The sequence below is a fragment of the Zingiber officinale genome, chromosome 8A (assembly GCF_018446385.1).
Source record: "Zingiber officinale cultivar Zhangliang chromosome 8A, Zo_v1.1, whole genome shotgun sequence".
Lineage (NCBI taxonomy): Eukaryota > Viridiplantae > Streptophyta > Magnoliopsida > Zingiberales > Zingiberaceae > Zingiber > Zingiber officinale.
The window spans coordinates 19923079-19947590 of NC_056000.1; positions in this window are offsets into that span (position 1 = coordinate 19923079).

Here is a 24512-nt window from a genome sequence, read left to right on the forward strand (position 1 = left end):
GGAAAGACTCCCTGGCGTTGGTCCTCCGACGCTCAAGTCAGACACCGACGAAGATGTAGAAGACGGAGCAACAAAAATGAAGACTATAGCACAAACAGTGTATATCGCGTAGCTCCGTCGATGCTTAGATTCCCTTTATATAGAACTCCTGTAGCACGCGTGCACACTTCCCTAGGCGAGCATGCTTTCCTATGTGAGCACGCTTCTCGAAGTTTCCCTTGAAAAGACTTGTCAGTGAAGTGTCCCTGACACAATACCTTAATAAGCTGAGCATGTCTCTGATGTGACAGTGGAAGCTTTCGTCGTACGATCTTCCTGTCGACCATGTCTGGTGTCAGCGGCACTAACTCCCAAAAGGATGCCAAGAGATAACACAGTGGGTCCGTTGCTGGGCCGAGCGGGTTAGCCGTTCGGTCGGAACTCTGTTGCGCCTGTGCCTCGTCCACTCGGCCAGATCTCTGCTAAGCCTATGCCGCATCCGCTCGATCGGAACTCTGCTGAACTTGTGCTGAGTCATGTTGCCTATCCGAGCGGGGTAGCTGATCAGCCAAGATTCTGCATATCGTCTCTTCTGTTGTAGGGGATCGGTGGTCGGCTTGAAGGGGGGTTGGATAGACGGCGCCCCCAAATCGATTGCTTCCTACACTATTGTTAGCTTGCGCAACGGAATACAAACAAAAACAAACAAGCTAAACTAAAAGCAAGACAAAGAAAGGAAATGCAAACCAAGCTACACGTTCGTTTAACGTGGTTCGGAGATTAGGGCTCCTACTCCACGGCGTGTCCGTAAGGTGGGTGATCCCTATTCGTCGGTGGATTAGGCCCCGGCAAACTCCGGCTATCTCAAGTCGCTCCTTGTGGGTGGAGAAACCTCACCACAACACCAACCAAGACTCTTGAGACTAGTAGACTACTAATTAGGGTTTACCACCACTAATTTCGTCAGGGATAACCAAGCTTGGTTATATACGCCGCGGGTTAAAAACCCCACCTATTAGTCGACTGCCAAAACATGCAGTCGACTGCCCTCTGTGGAAATTTGACGGTTACATCCCAACGGCTCGATATCAGTCGACTGCTAAAACTAGCAGTCGACTGGTGCAGTCGACTGATCCACACTGACCGAATGAATAGAACCATTCTGTTCGTGCCCAGTCGACTGCGCAGTCGACTGCACCAATCGACTGTTAAAATATGCAGTCGACTGCTATAGTGACGCTACAGTACTGCTACAGTAACGCTATAATACTGCTACAGTAAAACCCTAGAATTAGGATTTTACTCCGAGTACAATCTCTCGTGCACTCGTACCCTCACTCTTATGACTCACTTTACGCTTCTTTGCAGCCTTGACCTCTTGCCTTTAAACCTACTTCCTTTGGTTCTCGTCCCTCGGATGCATTCAAGCTCGCGGCTCGTCCCCAATGTCATCCTTCGCGTATGCCTCGAAGTCGCTTCCCTCGGCCCTTGTCCTCGCTGCCTTGTCCACGGTCCCTCGGATGCTCCATCCTTCACCGGACCTGAAGCCGTCAACCTGAGTCACATGTGTATCCTGCAGTCCTGCACAACTCAAATACACATATCAAATAACAAGGGTGAACCTAACTTAAACCCTTTGCCCAAACACAAAACACATGGTCGCACGGACCATTGGGATTGCTCCAACAATCTCTCCCTTTTTGGTGTTTGGCAATACGTTTAAGTTAGGGAAAACAAATAGCAAATAAACATGTTAATACAAATGGACTTACGTTGCAAAGGCTACACACTTGGACTTACAACGCCGAATGGACTTACGATGCCAAGGCTACACACTTGGATTTACAATGCCAAATGGACTTACAATGCCAAATGGACTTATGATGCCAAGGCTACACACTTGGACTTACAACGTCGAATGGACTTACGATGCCAAGGCTACACACTTGGACTTACTCCGCCGAATCACAAACAATGAAACATACATTTGAACCTATCCCAAGACTCCCCTACACCTACACTCCCCAATGAGCTAGGATTTTTACAACAGGCTTTTTAAGAACCTATCCCAAGACTCCCCTACGCAAAGGCACTTTCAGGTTTTCCCAACTAAACCTTACTTCTCCCCCTTTGCCTAACATCCAAAAAGTTCTCTAACAATATCCCAATTGTTAAAAATTTATCATCCAAATTGACCCTAAACTCATGTATTAATCCCCCATGGATTTCATACATATATAAGAGCTGACCCGGTCAAAATCCAATGCTGAAAACACTTTCAGAATGGTATCAGTCGACTGCCAGAAGTACCAGTCGACTGCCAGAAGTACCAGTCGACTGCCCCCATGAAAACAAGCTTACAGAGACATTCTGTGCTCATGAACAGTGTTACCAATCGACTGGTAACTGTACCAGTCGACTGGTATACTATTCATGAAAAAATCAACCTTTTCTGGTCAACTTCAGAAATGCGCCAGAAATTCCACAAACCTCCAAAAAATTCCAAATTTTGTGGATAGGTCTATTATATCAATGTCTACTTGGGAAAAATATATATAAAAATATATCTATCACCAATCCCAAGATTGACACAAAACACAAAACTAGCTAAAAAGTTCAATTGAACCTTGACCTAAAGTCCTAGTTTTGGCTTCCTCTTGATGTATTTGCCCATACTAACCCATAATGCATCCTTAGAATTGGTTTATATGGCATCTATACATCCAAAATCAATTATCATGTTATATGACCCCAATGTCATATTTTCAAGCATGAAACACAACTCATGTGTGTCAATTCCCTAGGTTTGAGACTCAAGTCCATCTCCAAATCACTTGGCACATTCGATGACCTAACCTAGACTCCCAAATAAAGCCCACTTGAGATCCATTGGCCATGGGTCCCAACTTGACTCTTAGAGCTCCCCCTAGAGCTCTTAACCTTAGCCACCTCCCTAGGTGACTCATCCACAATGACTAGGCCACATCGGTGCACCTCCGGTGACACTTGGCCTACAAACCTAACTTTCTTAACCTTGGACACTTTGTCATTGGTTAATTTTTTCTTACCTTTAAATGACTTTCCCTTGTCATTTATTGGCTTCTCCTTGCTATAGTCATATGCAACCCTAGCATAAGACTTTCCTTTAGCTTTGGAGGACTCTCCCTTGCCATGATAATTTGCCACCCTAGCATATGATCTCTCATTAGCCTTGGAGGGACTAGATCGGTATCCCAAGTCCGATCTATCATGGTTGGGTCTTTAGCTACCCAACACCATATTTAATTCCTTAGATCCAACATTGAATCTCTTAAGGAATTGTTCTAACTTATCAAGCTTTCCCCTTAAGGTTTGATTCTCCTTTTCTAGGTTCCTAACCCTAGAGTTAATTTGTCCAAATTGGACATTCCTACACCTACCCTTTCTAGGCATATGTCTCCTCTTCTTGGGATTAATGCCTTGGGTCTCCTTAGGTCTACCATTTCTAGATTTATCATGTATAGGTACCTTAGGTTTTTGATCTACCTTAACCCTACTTCTGTCATGATATCTAAAATCGAAGTTATGCATGGGGTAAATAATAAGAATTATTTCTAGCATGCATGGGAGTATAAGAATTTAAATTTGAATTACACTTCAAATTAGGATATACCTTCCTTACCCTTGAAGCTTCCTCTTTACTTGAGCTTTTCTTCTTCTTCTCTTTCTCCCATTTCTTTAATTACGCAAGCTTCTTGATCTCCCTCTTCTTGGGGCATTTTGTGTGGTAATGTCCCTTCTCCCCACACGTGAAGCATATGATGCACATCCTTTTTCCTTGGGTTTCTTTATTCCTACAACCCTTGTTAGTGTTTAAATTAACTTGAACGGGTTTAAAATTTACCTTCTTCTTACCCAATGGACATCTACTCTTGTAGTGTCCCTTCTCATTGCACTCGAAGCATATTATGTGGTCCCTTGACTTTGCTTTGGTGGAGGTGCTCACTAAGTTGACTTCTTCCAAAATTTCTTCTTCATTTGTCTTGGACTCTTCTTCAACCCTTGAGGATGTAGATGCTACATCTTCCTTATCCACACTTGTGGATGGCCTTTCTTCATCCTTCTCCTCCTCAGAAGTTGAGCATGAATCGACTTCCGGTTGCTCCTCCTCTACTTGAGCCACATCTTCCTTTTCTTCAGATTTTTCCTCCTCTTGTGTAGACAAAGGTTTTTCCCATTAAACCTTCTTTATCTTGCTCCACAAATCATGAGCGTTCTCGTATTTTCCTACAAGGCTCATCACATCATTAGGCACAATATCAATCAATATAGATATTACCTTGTCATTTGCCTTTGATCGTGTGGTTTGCTCTTCCGTCCAATGTCGTGGTCGGAGCTTCTTTCCCTTCTTGCCCTTTGGGACTTCAAACGGTTCCTTTACCACCATCATGGTGTCCCAATCTGTATTGAAGAACACCTCCATCTTCATCATCCAATACGTGATGTCCCATAAGCCTTTACCTTTAAGCTTTAGTGGTTCTATCAAGTCGGTCATCTTGTGCTTCCTTGGCGGTTAGTCCAACGGAGAGCGTTCTCGCTCTGATACCAGTTATAGGGGATCGGTGGCCGGCTTGAAGGGGGGTTGGATAGACGGCGGCCCCAAATCGATTGCTTCCTACACTATTGTTAGCTTGCGCAACGGAATACAAACAAAAACAAACAAGCTAAACTAAAAGCAAGACAAAGAAAGGAAATGCAAACCAAGCTACACGTTCGTTTAACGTGGTTCGGAGATTAGGGCTCCTACTCCACGGCGTGTCCGTAAGGTGGACGATCCCTATCCGTCGATGGATTAGCCCCCGACAAACTCCGGCTATCTCAAGTCGCTCCTTGTGGGTGGAGAAACCTCACCACAACACCAACCAAGACTCTTGAGACTAGTAGACTACTAATTAGGGTTTACCACCACTAATTTCGTCAGGGATAACCAAGCTTCCAAGCCTTGGTTATATAGGCCGCGGGTTAAAAACCACGCCTACCAGTCGACTGCCAAAACATGCAGTCGACTGTCCTTTGTGGAAATTCGACCGTTACATCCCAACGACTCGATATCAGTCGACTGCTAAAACTAGTAGTCGACTGCTAAAACATACAGTCGACTGATCCACACTGACCGAATGAACAGAATCATTCTGTTCGCGTCAGTCGACTGCGCAGTCGACTGCACCAGTCGACTGCTAAAACATGCAGTCGACTACTACAGTACTGTTACAGTAACGCTACAGTACTGCTACAGTAAAACCCTAGAATTAGGATTTTACTCCGAGTACAATCTCTCGTACACTCGTACCCTCACCCTTATGACTCACTTTACGCTTCTTTGCAGCCTTGACCTCTTGCCTTTAAGCCTACTTCCTTTGGCTCTCGTCCCTCGGATACATTCAAGCCTGCGGCTCGTCCCCAATGCCATCCTTCGCGTATGCCTCAAAGTCGCTTCCCTCGGCCCTTGTCCTCGCTGCCTTATCCATGGTCCCTCGGATGCTCCATCCTTCACCAGACCCGAAGCCGTCAACCTGAGTCACATGTGTATCCTGCAGTCCTGCACAACTCAAGTACACATATCAAATAACAAGGGTAAACCTAACTTAAACCCTTTGCCCAAACACCAAAACACATGGTCGCACGGACCATTGGGATTGCTCCAACATCTTCCTCCTCCTGGCGTCCAACACTCCATTGAGCGTCGGTCATTTGACACCTTCTCGAGTCAAAGGCGGGGTCAGACCGGAGCCTTCACCTCCCGGTCGGGGGCCTGATTGCCCAACCGACTAATGCGATTATCCTCTGTTTTGGCCCTATGATACTTGAACGTTGATCGCCTTGTCTTTGACCTCCATCGTGGCAACCGACCCCTGCCGGGTGGGCCCCTACTTATCACCGCATCACATGTCTCCCCTTCAAGTCTAGTCGAAGGAGACTGCAAGTCCGACTGATTAAACAAATTGTCAAAGACGCTTTTCACCCGATCGGCTTATGACGCTCCTTAGCTTCTGATCGGACCTACGTAACCCGACGGTCGGCTATGTGATCGCTCCCTCATAACTGAGCAAATGTGTTAGCAGCTTTCCTTGTCGATCGACTTGTTGGAGACTGTCGTTCGGCGATACGCCTGCTCCCTTACGCCGATCATCATGAGCAAGATCCATCCTTAGTCTCTTCTCTTGCGCTTCCTTGGGTGGGCGCGATTTGGGTTTACATCACCCATATTTCTAGGAGATCATGCAAATCCCTGCTCATCATGGCTGAGCGCGCCTCCATGCCTCTTAATTACCTTCATTAAATGTCATCCCGTGACCAACCACCACGTGCCCCTCCTGCTGCCGCCGCATATTTGACGTGACAGGGATAATATCCGTTGGTGATGTGACTTTTACCGCTTTGAACTCGACAGCCAGATTTCTGCTTAGGTTTTTGCGATCCTAGATCGGACGATCCTGATCAACCGACCCTGGGGTTTATAAACCCGTGCACGTCGCCTTCTCCTTTTGCGCATCTTCGTCCTCGAGCTCCTTGGCGATAAGCCTATGCGTTTCTAGGCGATTTCCTTCCTCTTCTATTCCTCCGATGACATTCTAGTAAGCTTTCCTTCCCGTCAATCACATCTTTTCGTCGCCTTCTTTACTTTTTGCGATGGTGAGTTCTTCACAGTCTCCCATCGCCGCTCCTGGTCCTTGGTACATCTCTACTGAGTGCAGGTTTGATGCCGACGACGCTGAGAGTTTGACAGTCGCCTTTGAGTTTCCTTCCGATTACCAAGTTATTCTTCCTTCTCTTTCTGATCGACCAAATGCTCCGCCGCCCAGCTGTCTTTGTTTCTTTAGGGATCAATTTACCGTCAGTCTATGATTTTTCATCCACCCCTTCTTTCCTGCCGTATGTAAATATTTTCGCATCTCTCTTCATCAACTATTGTTGAACTCCTTTCGGCTACGGTGCGGGGTGGTGGTTCTGTTCCACCTGCACGGCATTCCTCTCACTCCCTGGCTTTTTTATTATTTTTATTATCCCAAATTGTCCGAGCCAAGAACTTTTCTTTTCCAAGCCCGAGTGGACTTAGCTTTTTTCGATAAAATGTCGACCTCCAACAAGCATTAGAGGGAGTACTTCTTTTTTGTGCATTTTCTCGAGCAGCCAGACTTCCCAACCAACTGGCAGCTCGAAGTGGCAAGGCAGCCTCCACTAAAAAAGTACAAGAACCGATCAGACTACCTCAATGCAACCTCAATGCTGGCCGGTCAGAAATATGAATACCACAAGTAGCTGCTGGAGGGTGTCCTCTATGTTTTTGGCTTGAGTCTGATCCGCACAAGGCTTTCGTCCAACCTAGGTATGCAGCTTCTTCACTTCTTCCTTTAATTTTAACTAATTTTTCTTCTTCTTTTATAGATGACATTATGCTGCACACGCGTCTGGCTGGAAAGGCCAAGCTTATGGATGCTAAGGTCAATGCGGCGACTGCAGTCGAGTTGGAGAGTCGTGGTTTGAAGCTGATCGGCTCATAGGAGGACCCGTATGGTGAGAGCGAGGGGGTTTCAGCCTTAGTCAAGGAAGCAATAGCCAGTTGGACACCCAGTGGTGGAGCGGTTGATGCATCGAACCTGTTGGTTGCTACTCGGAAAGCCTAGAGGTTCCACTGTATAAAAATTTTGTACAAAGGTCTGAACCTTTTCCTAGCTACCATGTGTTCTTTTAAATTAAATTTTGGATCGCCTGCGGAACTTAACACGTTTGATCCAAAACTTAATCTATTTGTTCTTTTAGGTTTTGACTTGGGTCTCCTGCGGAACTTAACATGTTCGACCCAAATCACCTTAAGTTATTAATTCCATTAAATATTATTTTCCATAATTGGTTTCCAGTATTGACGTGGCGAGGCACACGACCTTCTTGGATATGGGAGCAACCACCACCGACTAGACAAAACCTTTTATAGAAATCTAATATTTAATTTCCTAAAATAACTTTAGGTTAACCAAAAAGAACAATCAAATCACAAGGGGAAAAAAAATAAAACAAAAGAACACAACTTCGAAAAACATATTCGAAATACTAGAACGTAAGCCTCTTGTATTTGGTATTATTTCCATAAATAACTAGCATGATGCAGAAAGAAAAATTACTAGTTATACCTTCTAGAAAGACCTCTTGATCTTCTACCATATTCCTCTTCTAACCTCGGACGTTGTGTGGGCAACGATCTTCCGAGATGAGAAACCACCAAGCACCTTCTTCTCCTCCTAGCTAGGTTCGGCCAACACAAAGAAGCTTCACCAAGGACGAAGAACAAAACACCAACCAAGCTCCAAGAGATACAAGTTTTCTCTCATTCTTCTTCTTCTTCTCCGAGTAGTATCCGGCAACCACAAGAGCTCCAAGCCAATAGAGAAGGTTCGGCCACCACCAAGAGGAAGAGAGGTTGGCCGGCCACAACACCAAGGAAAAGATGGAGAGAAATAATAGAGGTTCATCCATGAAGGCACCCTCACCCCTTCTTTTATATTCCTTGGTCTAGGCAAATTAGGAAATTTAATTACAATAAAATTTCCTTAATTTCCTTAACATGATTTAATTGAAAAAAATAAAATAAAATTTCCCCAATTAAACTATATTGGCCGGCCACATCAAAAGGAAGTAAATTAGACAAGTTTTAATCAACAAATTAAAACTTCCTAATTTGTTTCCGAAAATTTTAAAATTAAAATTTCTCTTCTAAAATCTCTTCATGGTTGATAAAAAGAAATTTCCATAATTTTAATTTTACAACATGTGAATAATTTTTAAAGAGAAAATAAAATATCTCACCAATCTACAAATAAGGAAAGAGATCTAATCTCTTTCTTTAATCTTTTGTAGATCTTTTACAAGAGAGATATTTTAATTTTAATTCTCTTTAATAAATTATATCTTCCACATAATTAAAATTAAAATTCTTTTTAATTTAATATGGCCGGCCCCTTTAGCTTGGGTTCAAGCTAGGGCCGGCCACCCCAATTTATACCTAGGCCGGCCCTAGCTTGGTTCCCAAGCTAGCTTGGCCGGCCCCCTTTAGGTGGGTATAGAAGGTGGGTATAGGTGGGTATAGTACTCTATAAATAAGAGGCTACGATAGGGACCGAGAGGAGGAATTGGTTTTGGTCTCCCGATAAAATTAAGCATCCCGTGTTCGCCCCGAACACACAACTTAATTTTATCAATAATAATTCATTCCACTAGAGAACTATTATTGAACTACCGCACCAATCCCAAATTACATTTTTGGGCTCCTTCTTATTATGAGTGTGTTAGTCTCCCTGTGTTTAAGATATCGAATGTCCACTAATTAAGTGAGTTACTGACAACTCATTTAATTAATATCTTAGTCCAAGAGTAGTACCACTCAACCTTATCATCATGTCGGACTAGGTCCACCTGCAGGGTTTAACATGACAATCCTTATGAGCTCCTCTTGAGGACATTATCAACCTAGTATCTCTAGGACACAGTTTCCTTCTATAATCAACAACACACACTATAAGTGATGTCATTTCCCAACTTATCGGGCTTATTGATTCATCGAACTAAATCTCACCCATTGATAAATTAAAGAAATAAATATCAAATATATGTACTTGTTATTATATTAGGATTAAGAGCACACACTTCCATAATAACCGAGGTCTTTGTTTCTTTATAAAGTCAGTATAAAAGAAACGACCTCAAATGGTCCTACTCAATACACTCTAAGTGTACTAGTGTAATTATACAGTCAAGATAAACTGATACCTAATTACACTACGACCTTCTAATGGTTCGTTCCTTTCCATTTTGGTCGTGAGCTATTGTTTATAATTTATAAGGTACTGATAACATCATCTTCTGCATGTGGCACCACATACTATGTTATCTACAGTATAAATTAATTGAACAACTACATTTATCACAAATGTAGACATTTGACCAATGTGATTCTTATTTCTAGATAAATGTTTTATACCAAAAGCTAGGCTTTTAGTATACATTCTAACAGAACCCTCCCTCCGAACGGCTATTGGTGATTCCGGTGGAGCGAGCGTCGGATTTGACCTCCTCTGGGGAACCACTGGTACAGCGCAAGAGGCGTCTGGTGGAGACTTCATCGGGATCTGCTTTCTCGGTTGTGCGGACCCCCCCCCCCCCCACCCCCACGAACTAGCCCACGCCCTTCCACCGAACGTGTTGGAACCTCGACCCTAACTCCAGCTCCTGCGACTGCCCCCCCCCCCCCTCATTGTCTGATCAGACACCATTGTTGTTCGGTTTGCCACAGGGAACCATGTGTGCGCCGCCAGTTGCCTTCATTCCGCCTCCATTGAAGGTTCAAAAATCTGGCATCCATCTGGCGTCCGGTAGAGCAACCTCAACCCAGTCAGCCCCGAGCGGCCAGCGCCACATAACAGCGGTTTTCCATCTTTCGACTGAGAAATGGTGTGAGTCAGATGACATTAAATCCCGAGCCCCCGAGTACCAGATAATCATTTAGGGACTGCTAGCACAGATATGAACTGACGCCCGAGCTCGCGCTGCGATCATGTCTCTTGGGGTGCTCGCGGACAGCCACACCCAGATGCCCACTGAGGTAAGTGTTGTATTTTCTTAATTTGTCTCCGAACAGTGCTTATATTTTCCTGGTTACACGTAGTATTGGGTAGAGAGTCTGACCATGTGCCAAAGGCTCACTTTTTTGGAGCAGGAGGTTAAGCAATTGAAGGTGCCAAGCGGCTAATCATCTACTTCTCAGGAGAGCGGCTGGAGTAGATGAACACTAAGATGGCTCAGCTAAGAGCCGATCTGGCTAAAAGTGTTGAGTTGCTGGAGGTGGAGAAAGGAAAAAACGTCGAGCAAGCCACCCAAATAGCTCGGCTTAATAAACAAGCCAACACCTTTGAATCAAAAATCCATTCGGCTAATACCAGGAAACTCCGGGCTATCGACGATCTGGAGATTAAGAATAAAGAGGCCCGGGCTCTCGCCCCAAAACTCAAAGTGAGGATTTTTTTTATTACTGAACGGGAGAGTCGGTCGGCTGCAGAAGCTACCCTTCGAAGCCTTCAATGATTGGCTTATCAAGATGTTGAGGTTGACTGGTTTGAAGCTATGAAGAAAAACTACCTCCTTTCGGATGCCTTCAATGATCGACTTTTCGACCGAGCGCTCCACCTCTTCAACTTGGCCATCGACAGAAAGATCGACCAGCTCAGAGAGGGAGACTATCTGTCAGCTGCTCTAACTATCAACATCATTAGTAGGGACAAACTCACCGAGTCATTTCCTGATGATGTGCTCGACTATCTAGAGTGATTTTGTGTTCGCCCTTGTTTATAATCCTCATGCTTAGTCTTAATGTTGGAGTGTATACTAAAAGCCTAGCTTTTGTAAACATTTATTTGTTAAAATAAAAGAATCACATTGGTCAATATCTGTATTTATTTATTAAATGTAATTGTTTAATTAATTTATATAGTAGACAACATGGAGTGTGGTGTCACACTCAGAAGATCATGTTGTCGGTTCTCTATAAATTATAAACAATTGCTCGCGACTAAAATAGAAAGGAACAAACTATCAGTATAGTCGTAGTGTAATTAAGTATTAGTTTATCTTGACTAATAAATTACACTAATACACTTTAAGTGTATTGAGTAGGATCATTTAGGTATGTTCTTTTTGTACTGACTTAGTAAAAGAACTAAACCTTAGTTATTATGGAAGTGTGTACTCTTAATCCTAATATAATAACAAGCACATATATTTAATATTTATTTCTTTGATTTATCAAAGGGTGAGGTTTAGCTCGATAAATCAATAGGCCCGATAAGTTAGGAAATGATATTACTTATAGTGCGTGTTGTTGATTATAGAAGGAATCTGTGTCCTAGTCATCTAGGTTGAGAATGTCCCCAAGAGGAGCTCATAAGGATTGCCATGTTAAACCCTGCAGGTGGACCTAGTCCGACATGACAATAAAGTTGAGTGGTACTACTCTTGGAGCTAGATATTAATTAAGTGAGTTGTCAGTAACTTACTTAATTAGTGTACATTCATAATCTTAAACACAGGGAGACTAACACACTCATGATAAGAAGGAGCCCATAATGTAATTTGGGATTGGTGCGGTAGTGCGGTAATAACTCTCTAGTGGAATGAGTTATTATCGATGAACTTGGGTTGTGTGTTCGGGGTGAACACGGGATACTCAAGCTCATCGGAGGCCAAAATCAATTTCTCCTCTAGGTCCCTGTCGTAGCCTCATTATAGTCTCAAGTCCATCCAAATGTAAGGCTCTTCTTTGTGTCCAAGAAGGGGGTCGGACCATTGCTTGGTGACCAAGCAATGTCCGGCCACATCCTCTTGAAAGGGGTCGGCCCTATAGCTTGGTGACCAAGCTTGTAGGGGCCGGCCATAATAATTCAAAAAGGGAGGGTTGTTTTGAATTTTTAAAATCTTCTCTTTGTAGAAAACTATAAGTTTTAAAAGAGAGATTTTATTTTTTAAAACTTTCCTTATTTGAATTAGGTCACATGTTTAAATAGAGAGTTTAAAAGATTTTAAAACTTTTCTTTTTTAACCATCCTCATAGTTTAAGAAAAAAAAAGGAAAAGAAGTTTTAAAATTTAAATTTTCTATCACCATGTTAAAAAAAAGAAATTTTATAAGAGAGTTTTTAAATTTTAAAATATGGTTTTAATTTTTAGAAACTTTCCTTTTTTAAGTCATACTTTAGAAAAGAGAGCTTGTAAATTTTATAAGAGGATTTCTTCTTGTAAAATTTTTAAAAAATTATTTTTCCTTTCCTTTTAATTGTGGCCGGCCACCTTGCTTGGTGCCCAAGCAAGGGCCGACCAATAGGATTAAACCAATCCCAATCCTTAACCAAATAGGATTGATCTCAACCATTGATTGGTGATTGATTCAATCAAGAGGAAAGAAAAGGAAAAATAAAAAGGGAAAAAGGAAAACTCTTGGATGATTTTATTTTTTGTAAAAGGTTTTTCCTTATTTGCCTTGGGCAAGTAATATAAAAGAAGGGGTGAGGGGGCTTCATGAGACACAACTCTTATTCTTTTGCTTGGGTGATCTCTTGGTGGCCGACCCTCTCCCTTCTTCCTCTCCCTTTGCTCTCTTCTCCTTGGTGGTGGTGGTGGCTGGATTTTAGAAGAAGAAGGAGGAAGCTTTTGGGTGGTGTTCATCTTGGAGGATCGTCGCCCACACGACGTCCAAGGCGAGGCGAGGAATACGGCAGAAGATCTCGAGGTCGTTAGCTTACAAAGAGAAGGTATAACTAGTAGTTTTCTTCCGCATCATAGTAGTTATTTTTCTTTGTGTGAATTCTAAATACAAGAGGCAATTAAATCTAGTTTATCGAATTTATTTTTCGATTTTGTGTTTTCTTCTTTTTCGAATTTGTGATTCGATTGTTCCTTTTGGTTAACCTAGAGTTATTTAAGGAAATAAATATTAGTTTTCCTTAAAAGGCTTTGCCTAGGTGGTGGTGGTTGCTCCCATATCCAAGAAGGTCATGTGCCTCGCCATGCAGTTCTGGAAGCCAATTTTGGAAATTAATATTTATGGAATTAATAACCTAGGTAGATTTGAATCAATAGTGTTAAGTTCCGCTTGCGATTCAAATCTAAATCATTAAGAACAGATAAGTTAAATTTGGAATCAATGATGTTAAGTTCCGTCTGTGATTCCTTATTTAACTTCTAAAGAACACAATAGGTTATTTAAGGAAAGGTTCGACACTTGTACAAAAATTTTTGTATAGTGGAACCGATACGTTTTCCTAGGATTAACCAACAATTGGTATCAGAGCTAGGGTTTGCCTCTGTGCATTTTTAGAATTCAAAAAGGTTATGCACATGTCATACATAATTTAGGCAGGAAAATAGTAGGATGTGCTAACTCTTTGGTTGCAGGCTCCAACTATTATGGCTTATTGATATTGTGTGTGATTTGACCCTTAGACATGTCAAGGGCATTATTTGTGTGCATGATTGTATGTATAAAATACAGCAGGAGCTGTATTATTTTTAGAATTTTATTTTCGATCTAGAATACATGTACATTCCCTCGTGGAATATAGAATCGATATATGTAAAATTCTATTTTTGTCGTGGATCGGATTCTTGCGAGGCGAGGTACTTTTGGAGCACCAGAGGCGCAGCGGAATAAGAAGCAAGAAGGATGTGACAACTCGACCCGATAGCGGTGGCTAAAGATGGCAGCAGCTAGGGTTGGAGCATAATGAAGACAGTGATGGAAAAGGCCATAATAGTTGGAAAATTAATTTCCAAATTTATTGCTTTTATTTACTGTGATGTTTATATGCATGTGATGAATGCTAGCATAGGTTAAAATCCTCATTTCTAAATAACTAAGTGGGAGAGGGATTTTAATAAATCCCATGGTCTCCATTACTGGTTTGTAAATGATGCAACAAGCTTGCGTGTTGGCTCTGAGTGCCTCCCTCCACAACGGATGGGTTTGTTGCGGATCACTAGATCAAACTTCCTTTTATGGATAGTTAAAGGAAATTATTTAGGAGCGTGTGATCTTCTCCAAATGCAGGGGCACAATCCTATTTAATGGACTTAGTATCAAGTAATGGTATACACTTAGACGCATTCAATAGTATCCTCCCCAACGGAGTCACTGCTATTGTCTTGTGTGACCAAAATGAAACCAACTATTAATTTTATTTGTCATAAAGTTAGGATGACAAGATAATAAAATTAATGGGTCACACCCTCCTCTTACAAATGATGAATTTGTATACGTCCACACTAACGTGGCATACAATATTCACGGTGATTTGAGGTGTTGGTTAATTTAAAATAGTATTGTTTGAGGAATCAATATTATTCTAAATTTAGAGTCTTGACCAAAGTTACTTTTGTGATTCTTAGGATGGCTTTCAACCCACTAGCCATTATACTGAAAGAGAACAAACTTACTGGTCCCAACTATATTGATTGGAAAAGAAACCTGGACATAGTTCTTACTGCTGAAAGCTATAAGTTTGTACTGACTGAGGCTTGCCCTGATGCACCTGACGGTGACTCTACGCCAGAGGAGATTGAGTATCATAAGAAATGGGTAAAAGCTGATGAGATGGCGCGATGTTACATTTTGGCATCAATGTCAAATGTATTGCAATATCAGCATCAAGATTTACCAACAACTTATGATATAATGAACAATCTCAAATAACTCTTTGGGCACCAGAGTCGGACTGCTAGGCAAGAGGTAATGAGAAAGCTAATGACAGCCACCATGTCTGAGGGGACACCCGTAAGGGACCATATTCTCAAAATGATGGCTTATTTGAATGAAATACAAGTCCTTGGAGGAGAAATCGATGGGGAAACCCAGGTCGATATAATTCTCCAAACACTACCCAGAAGTTTTGAGCAGTTCCGCCTGAACTATAACATGAACAAAAGAGAGTATACGTTGGCGGAACTTTTGACAGAACTACAGGCAGCAGAAGGAATATTTCGTCACAGTTCTCAGATTCACTATGCTGAAAATGGTTCTACTTCTAAGTCGAAAGGTAAGAAGAAGAAGAAGAAACAAGTCTTTTCAGCAAAGAAGGTGAATAAACCTCAGAGTACAGGACAGAAAGCTGGAATGAAGAAGCCGAAGGGCAAGTGCTTCATCTGCAAGCAGTCTGGACATTGGAAGGTGGACTGTCCTCGTAGGAACCAGAATAATAAAGATATATCTCATACTCTAGTAGTTGAAACATGTTTAGCGGTGTTATCTACCAGCACCTGTTGTGTAGATACGGGAGCCACTGATCATGTCTGTAATTCTTTGCAGGGGTTCCAGGAAACCCGGTGACTATTTGATGGAGAGATAACCGTCTACATGGGCAATGCTACTAAGGTGGCGGCTGTTGCAGTGGGAGACGTCTACTTATCTTTTGATAGGAATAGAAATTTGATTTTAAGAAATTATCTTTATGTACCCAGTTTTAGAAAGAATTTAATTTCAGTTTCTAAACTGTATTTGGATGGATATTCAGTCTCTTTTAGTAACAATGTCGTTATAAAGAGAAATAAGGTGATTATCTGTTCTGGTGCATTAGTTGGCAATTTATATACTTTAAATCCAATTTCTCCCACAAAGCAAAATATGGAAATTAATAACACATCTTCTAACTTTAATAAGAGAAAAGAACCTTCGAAAATGAACCAAACATATCTTTGGCATCTAAGGCTTGGACATATTAATTTAAGTCGGATTCAAAGGCTTGTAGCCGATGGACTATTGGGTTCATTAGAGTTGGAAAACTTTCCAACATGTGAATCTTGCTTGGAAGGTAAAATGACCAAGAGACCTTTTAAGGCCAAGGGGTATAGAGTCAAAGATGCGTTAGAACTGGTTCATTCTGATTTGTGTGGTCCTATGTCTATCCAGGCAAGAGGTGGTTATGAATACTTCATCTCCTTTATAGACGATTATTCAAGATACGGATATATTTACCTGATGCGCCGCAAGTCTGAATACTTTGATAAGTTCAAAGAATATAGGGCTGATGTGGAGAAACGTCTTGGTAAAAGTATCAAGACACTCGGTCTGACCGTGGTGGCGAATACCTCTTTGGAGAGTTTAGGAATTACTTATCAGAAGTCGGGATTCAATTCCAATTGTCTGCACCTGGTACACCCCAGCAAAATGGTGTGGCAGAACGAAGGAATAGGACTCTTATGGAAATGGTTAGATCAATGATGAGTTATTCAGAATTACCGAATTCGTTTTGGGGATATGCTTTAGAAACAGCAGTGTATATTCTGAATATGGTACCTTCTAAAACAGTTCCTTCTACTCCCATGGAATTATGGAATGGGTGCAAGCCTAGTCTGAATCATATCCGGATATGGGGTAGTCCAGCACATGTGCTGAAGGGAGATACTGACAAGTTGGAATCACGTACAGAAGTTTGTCTATTTGTTGGATATCCTAAGGGAACGAAAGGTGGTTTGTTTTATAATCCTAAAAAATTAGAAGATCATTGTTAGCACCAATGCTCGATTTTTAGAAGAAGATTATGTAATGAACCATAAGCCCATGAGTGAAATAGTTCTAGAAGAAATTAGAGAGGACACGTCCACTTCAGTACCAACAATGCAAGATGAAGTACCACAAGAGACTGCAACACATGTTGCACATGATACACAACCACAGACGGTGCCTCGTCGTAGTGGGAGGGTTGTAAGGCAACCTGAGAGATTCATGTTTTTGGGAGAGTCTTCGGACTTGATCCCGGGTAAACATGAACCTGATCCCCGAACATATGATGAAGCACTCCAAGATATATATGCAGTATCTTGACAAAAGGCAATGAATTCTGAAATAGATTCTATGTACTCTAATAAGGTCTAGGAGCTTGTAGAACTACCTAATGGTGTAAAAGTCGTTGGATGCAAGTGGATCTGCAAAAGGAAAAGAGGGACAGATGGGAAGGTAGAAACCTTCAAAGCAAGACTTGTTGCGAAAGGGTATACTCAGAAAGAGGGAATCGACTATGAGGAGACTTTTTCGCTGGTAGCCATGCTTAAATCTATCCGGATACTCTTATCCATTGCTGCTCATATGGATTATCAGATTTGGCAAATGGATGTCAAGACAGCTTTCCTTAACGGAAGTCTTGAAGAAAACATCCATATGAAACAACCAGAAGGGTTCATTGAAAAAGGCAAAGAGCATCTAGTGTGTAAGCTTAATCGATCCATTTACGGATTGAAGCAAGCTTCAAGATCTTGGAACATCTGGTTTAACGAAGTAATCCAATCATATGGATTTATCCAGTGTCCGGATGAGTTTTGTGTATACAAGAAGTGTAACGGAAACGTGGTGGTATTTCTTGTACTATACGTAGATGATATTTTGTTAATTAGCAACAATGTCAAGATATTATCGGACTTCAGGGTATGGTTGTCCAAACAATTTGATATGAAGGACTTAGGAGAATGTGCACACATTCTTGGGATCAAAGTTATAAGGGATCGCAAGAAAAGAATGTTGTGTCTATCCCAAGCTTCATATATAGATACAGTCCTTGCACGTTTTAGCATGCAGAACTCCAAGAAAGGTTTCTTACCTTTTAGGCATGGAGTATCCTTATCTAAAGAGATGTCTCCGAAGACATCAAAGGAGATGGAGGAAATGAAGGTAGTTCCTTATGCTTCGGTTGTAGGAAGTCTTATGTATGCAATGCTGTGTACGAGACCTGATATCTGTTTTGCCGTGGGCATGGTCAGCAGATATCAGAGTAACCCTAGACAAGGACATTAGACTGTGGTAAAGCATATATTGAAGTATCTGAGAAGGACTAGAGATTATATGCTAGTTTACCAAGCAGACAAGTTACTCCCTGTGGGTTACACGGATTTGCACTTTCAATCAGATAGGGACAATAGTAAGTCAACATCAGGTTATGTGTTTACTCTAGGAGGTGGAGCCATTGCATGGAGGAGTGTTAAGCAGAAATACGTCTCGGACTCAACCATGGAAGCTGAGTATGTGGCAGCCTCTGAGGCAGCCAAAGAAGTTGTATGACTCAGGAACTTTCTAATGGACTTAGATGTGATTCCTGGTTTGCCCAAGATCATCACAATTTATTGTGATAATAGTGGTGCAGTTGCAAACTCGAAGGAACCACGAGCTCATAAGGCAAGTAATTATATTGAGCGCAAGTACCACTTGATACGAGACATCGTCAAGCGAGGAGAAGTTGTCGTCGCCAAGATTGCATCAGAAGATAACCTAGCAGATCCTTTCACAAAGGCCCTTCCGGCGAAAGCTTTTGATCGGCATATGGAGGGGATGAGAATCAGATGTAAGGCAACAGATATGGCAGCTTAGTCTTTTAGTATAAGTGGGAGATTGTTGGAGTGTATACTAAAAGCCTAGCTTTTGTAAACATTTATTTGTTAAAATAAAAGAATCACATTGGTCAATATCTGTATTTATTTATTAAATGTAATTGTTCAATTAATTTATATAGTAGACAACATGGAGTGTGGTGTCACACTTAGAAGATCATGTTGTCGGTTCTCTATAAATTATAAACAGTTGCTCGCGACTAAGATAGAAAGGAACAAACTATCAGTATAGTCGTAGTGTAATTAAGTATTAGTTTATCTTGACTAATAAATTACACTAATACACTTTAAGTGTATTGAGTAGGATCATTTAGGTATGTTCTTTTTGTACTGACTTAGTAAAAGAACTAAACCTTAGTTATTATGGAAGTGTGTACTCTTAATCCTAATATAATAACAAGTACATATATTTAATATTTATTTCTTTGATTTATCAAAGGGTGAGGTTTAGCTCGATAAATCAATAGACTCGATAAGTTGAGAAATGATATTACTTATAGTGTGTGTTGTAGATTATAGAAGGAATCTGTGTCCTAGTCATCTAGGTTGAGAATGTCCCCAAGAGGAGCTCATAAGGATTGTTATGTTAAACCCTACAGGTGGACCTAGTCCGACATGACATTAAAGTTGAGTGGTACTACTCTTGGAGCTAGATATTAATTAAGTGAGTTGTCAGTAACTTAATTAATTAGTGGACATTCATAATCTTAAACACAGGGAGACTAACACACTCATGATAAGAAGGAGCTCATAATGTAATTTGGGATTGGTGCGGTAGTGCGGTAATAACTCTCTAGTGGAATGAGTTATTATCGATGAACTTGGGTTGTGTGTTCGGGGCGAACATGGGATACTCAAGCTCATCGGAGGTCAAAACCAATTTCTCCTCTAGGTCCCTGTCGTAGCCTCATTATAGCCTCAAGTTCATCCAAATGTAAGGCTCTTCTTGGTGTCCAAGAAGGGGGCTGGACCATTGCTTGGTGACCAAGCAATGGCCGGCCACATCCTCTTGAAAGGGGCCGACCCTATAGCTTGGTGACCAAGCTTGTAGGGGCCGGCCATAATAATTCAAAAAGGGAAGGTTGTTTTGAATTTTTAAAATCTTCTCTTTGTAGAAAACTATAAGTTTTAAAAGAGAGATTTTATTTTTTAAAACTTTCCTTATTTGAATTAGGCCACATGTTTAAATAGAGAGTTTAAAAGATTTTAAAACTTTCCTTTTTTAACCATCCTCATGGTTTAAGAAAAAAAAGGAAAAGAAGTTTTAAAATTTAAATTTTCTATCACCATGTTAAAAAAAGGAAATTTTATAAGAGAGTTTTTAAATTTTAAAACATGGTTTTAATTTTTAGAAACTTTCCTTTTTTAACTTATACTTTAGGAAAGAGAGCTTATAAATTTTATAAGAGGATTTCTTCTTGTAAAATTTTTAAAAAATTATTTTTCCTTTCCTTTTAATTGTGGCCGGCCACCTTGCTTGGTGCCCAAGCAAGGGCCGGCCAATAGGATTAAACCAATCCCAATCCTTAACCAAATAGGATTGATCTCAACCATTGATTGGTGATTGATTCAATCAAGAGGAAAGAAAAGGAAAAATAAAAAGGGGAAAAGGAAAACTCTTGGATGATTTTATTTTTTGTAAAAGGTTTTTCCTTATTTGCCTTGGGCAAGTAATATAAAAGAAGGGGTGAGGGGGCTTCATGAGACACAACTCTTATTCTTTTGCTTGGGTGATCTCTTGGTGGTCGGCCCTCTCCCTTCTTCCTCTCCCTTTGCTCTCTTCTCCTTGGTGGTGGTGGTGGCCGGATTTTAGAAGAAGAAGGAGGAAGCTTTTGGGTGGTGTTCATCTTGGAGGATCGTCGCCCACACGACGTCCAAGGCGAGGCGAGGAATACGGCAGAAGATCTCGAGGTCGTTAGCTTACAAAGAGAAGGTATAACTAGTAGTTTTCTTCCGCATCATACTAGTTATTTTTCTTTGTGTGAATTCTAAATACAAGAGGCAATTAGATCTAGTTTATCGAATTTATTTTTCGATTTTGTGTTTTCTTCTTTTTCGAATTTGTGATTCGATTGTTCCTTTTGGTTAACCTAGAGTTATTTAAGGAAATAAATATTAGCTTTCCTTAAAAGGCTTTGCCTAGGCGGTGGTGGTTGCTCCCATATCCAAGAAGGTCATGTGCCTCGCCATGCAGTCCTGGAAGCCAATTTTGGAAATTAATATTTATGGAATTAATAACCTAGGTAGATTTGAATCAATAGTGTTAAGTTCCGCTTGCGATTCAAATCTAAACCATTAAGAACAGATAGGTTAAATTTGGAATCAATGATGTTAAGTTCTGTCTGTGATTCCTTATTTAACTTCTAAAGAACACAATAGGTTATTTAAGGAAAGGTTCGACACTTGTACAAAAAATTTTGTACAGTGGAACAGATACGTTTTCCTAGGATTAACCAACACTTAATGAATGATCGCCCGTCCGACGATCTTTTCTTATTCGTTCGTTCCCTTGCCGCCATTCGACATCTTTTAATTTGACTCACATTTTAGTTGCCCGTGTAAAACCCTGAGCGAGGTTGCGAGTTGCTTATTGTGGCTTTGTGACCTTCTGATTGATGACGAGAGGTCATAGCAGAATAATCCCAAACGGTCACTATATTTTGAAGACTTGTAGCTTTTGAGTAGTGTGTATTCACGGTCGTTCGTTCATTGTTCTTGAGTTATAAGATCAACGCTTGATCGCTTATCAAGACAAGGATTTAAGGTCATCGCTTGATCGCTAATGACGATAGTGGTTTAAGGTCATCGCTCGACCGTTGGTGAAGACTAGGGTTTAAGGTTGCCGCTCGACCGTTGGGGAAGATGAGGGTTTAAGGTTGTCGCTCGACCATTGGTGAATACTAGGGTTTAAGGTCGCCGCTCGACCGTTGGTGAAGACTATGGTTTGAGGTCACTACTCGACCGTTGGTGAAGACTGGGATTTAAGGTCGTCACTAGACCGTTGGTGAAGACTGGGATTTAAGGTCGTCACTCGACCGTTGGTGAAGACTGGGTTTAAGGCCGCCACTCGACCGTTGGGGAAGACTAGGGTTTAAGGTCGCCGCTCGACCGTTGGGGAAGACGAGGGTTTAAGGTCGCCGCTCGACCATTGGGGAAGATGAGGGTTTAAGATCACCTCTCGATTGTTGGGAAAGACGAGGGTTTAAGGTCGTCGCTCGACCGTTGGGGAATTCTAGGGTTTAAGGTCACCGCTCGACCATTGGGGAAGTTAAGGGTTTAAGGTCGTCTCTCACTCGATCGTTGGGGAAGACGAGGGTTTAAGGTCGCCGCTCGATCGTTGGAGAAAATTATGGTTTAAGGTCGTCACTCGACCGTTGGGAAAGACTAGGGTTTAAGGTCGTCGCTCGATCGTTGGGGAAGACGAGGGTTTAAGGTTGCCGCTCGACCGTTGACTCAGCTCAAAAGTGGTGTACTTAGCTTTTATTCATATTTGCCCTACATCTAGGAAACAACACACAAGTATATCTGCATTCACTTACACGCTTCTCATTCGGCCCTGTTGGGTTAGAGATGATTCGTGTTTCACGGCTGCTCGAGTTTCCTTCCGCTCTCATCCTCCAAATAGTAGGTGCTTGAGCGGAGTCTCTGCACGACCTTAAAAGATCCCACCCATGGGGCTTCGAGCTTGGCGACGTCACCGATTGACTTTACTTTCTTCCACACGAGATCATCGACCTGTAAAGACCTTGGGATCATCCTCCAGTTGTAGTTCTGCTTCATCCGTTGTCGGTACGCCATTAGTCGAATGACTACTTTAGCCCACATCTCGTCCACCAAGTCGAGCTCCATGAATCTCCGTCTGGCGTTCCCTTCATTGTAGAACTGCACCCAATCATATTCCACACCAACCTCTACAGGGACGACTGCTTTGCCGCTGTATACTAAGTGGAAAGGAGTTACGCTGGTCCCCTCCTTTGGTGTCGTATGGAGGACACACAACACACTGGGAGCTCGTCAACCCAGCTGCCTCCGATGTGGTTGAACCGAGCCCGTAGCCCTGTAAGGATTTTTCTATTGGCGACTTTCGCTTGGTCGTTGCTCTGGGGGTATGCTACAGAGATGAAGGTCTGCTGGATGTCATACCCTCGCACCACTCTCTAAGCTTCTGACCGGCGAATTGTCTCCCATTATCTGATACGAGCCGACGTGGGATGCCGAACCGACATATGATGTTTCACCAAATGAACTTAATGACCATATGCTCGGTCATTCTTGTGAGCGGCTCGATTTCCACCCACTTTAAGAAGTAGTCCACCGCGACGATCAGGAATCTCCGCTGACCTATCGCCTTGGGGAACGATCTAATGATATTCATGCTTTATTGGTCGAATGGGCAAGACACCGTGGACGTCTTTATCTCCTCGGTCGGATGGTGCAAAATATTTTGATATTTCTTGCAGGATAGGTAAGTGCCTACCGTCTGAGCAAAGTCCTCTTGAAGAGTGAGCCAAAAATATCCGGTCAAGAGTACCTTCCGGACCAGTGAGCGACCACCCGGGTGACCTCCACAAGAGCCCTAATGTACTTCCTTCAAGATGTACTCGATATCTTTCAGCCCAACACATTTAAGAAGGGGCCTGGAGAAGGCTCTTTATACAACTGATCTCCAACAAGGGTGAACTGTCTGACTCTCTTTTTCAGTAGACGGGCTTCTTCTTGATCGACTGGTGTGACTCCCAATTGGAACAGTCACTCCGGAGGGTTATCCCTTCTCTCCTATCGATATGCACCACTAATGAGACTTGCTCGATCGGATGCTCTATGGCGATCAGCATCAAGGAGCTGGCTAATCTTGTCAATTCATCTGCTGTTTGGTTCTCCGATCGGGGGATCTTCTGTATGACGACCTCCTTAAAGTTGGCCTTCAGCTTTTCAAAGGCTTCCGCATAGAGCTTGAGCCGGGCATTGTTTAACTCGAATGCCCCTTCATCTGCTGCTTGATTCTCCGATCGGGGGATCTTCTGTATGATAACCTCCTTAAAGTTGGCCTTCAACTTTCAAAGGCTTCCGTGTAGAGCTTGAGCCGGACATTGTTTATCTCGAATGTCCCTGAGAGCTGCTGAGTAGCCAACTGAGAGTCAGAGTAGATGAGGACTTTAACAGCTCCCACATGCGGGGGCACCTGTAAACCAGCTATCAATACTTCATACTCAGCTTCATTATTGGTGGCTTTGTAGTTTGGCCGTACGGACAGGTGCATACGGTCTTCCTGTGATGAGCTTAACATTATGTCAATTCTGCTACCTTGTCGAGTGGACGAACCATCAACATATATCCTCCAAGCCGCCTCCAGCTCGACATTTTGGATCTCTATGACGAAATCAGGTAAGGGTTGGGCCTTGATTGCCGTTCGGAGTTGATATTTTATGTTGAATTCATTTAGATCGGTCGTCCATTTGATTAGCCTCCCAGATGCCTCGAGGTTGAGAAGGACCCGCCCCAAGGTGCTATTAGTTAGTACGATGATTGAGTGTGCTAGAAAGTATGAACGAAGCCTCTGAGCGGCGACTATCAATGCATAAGCTA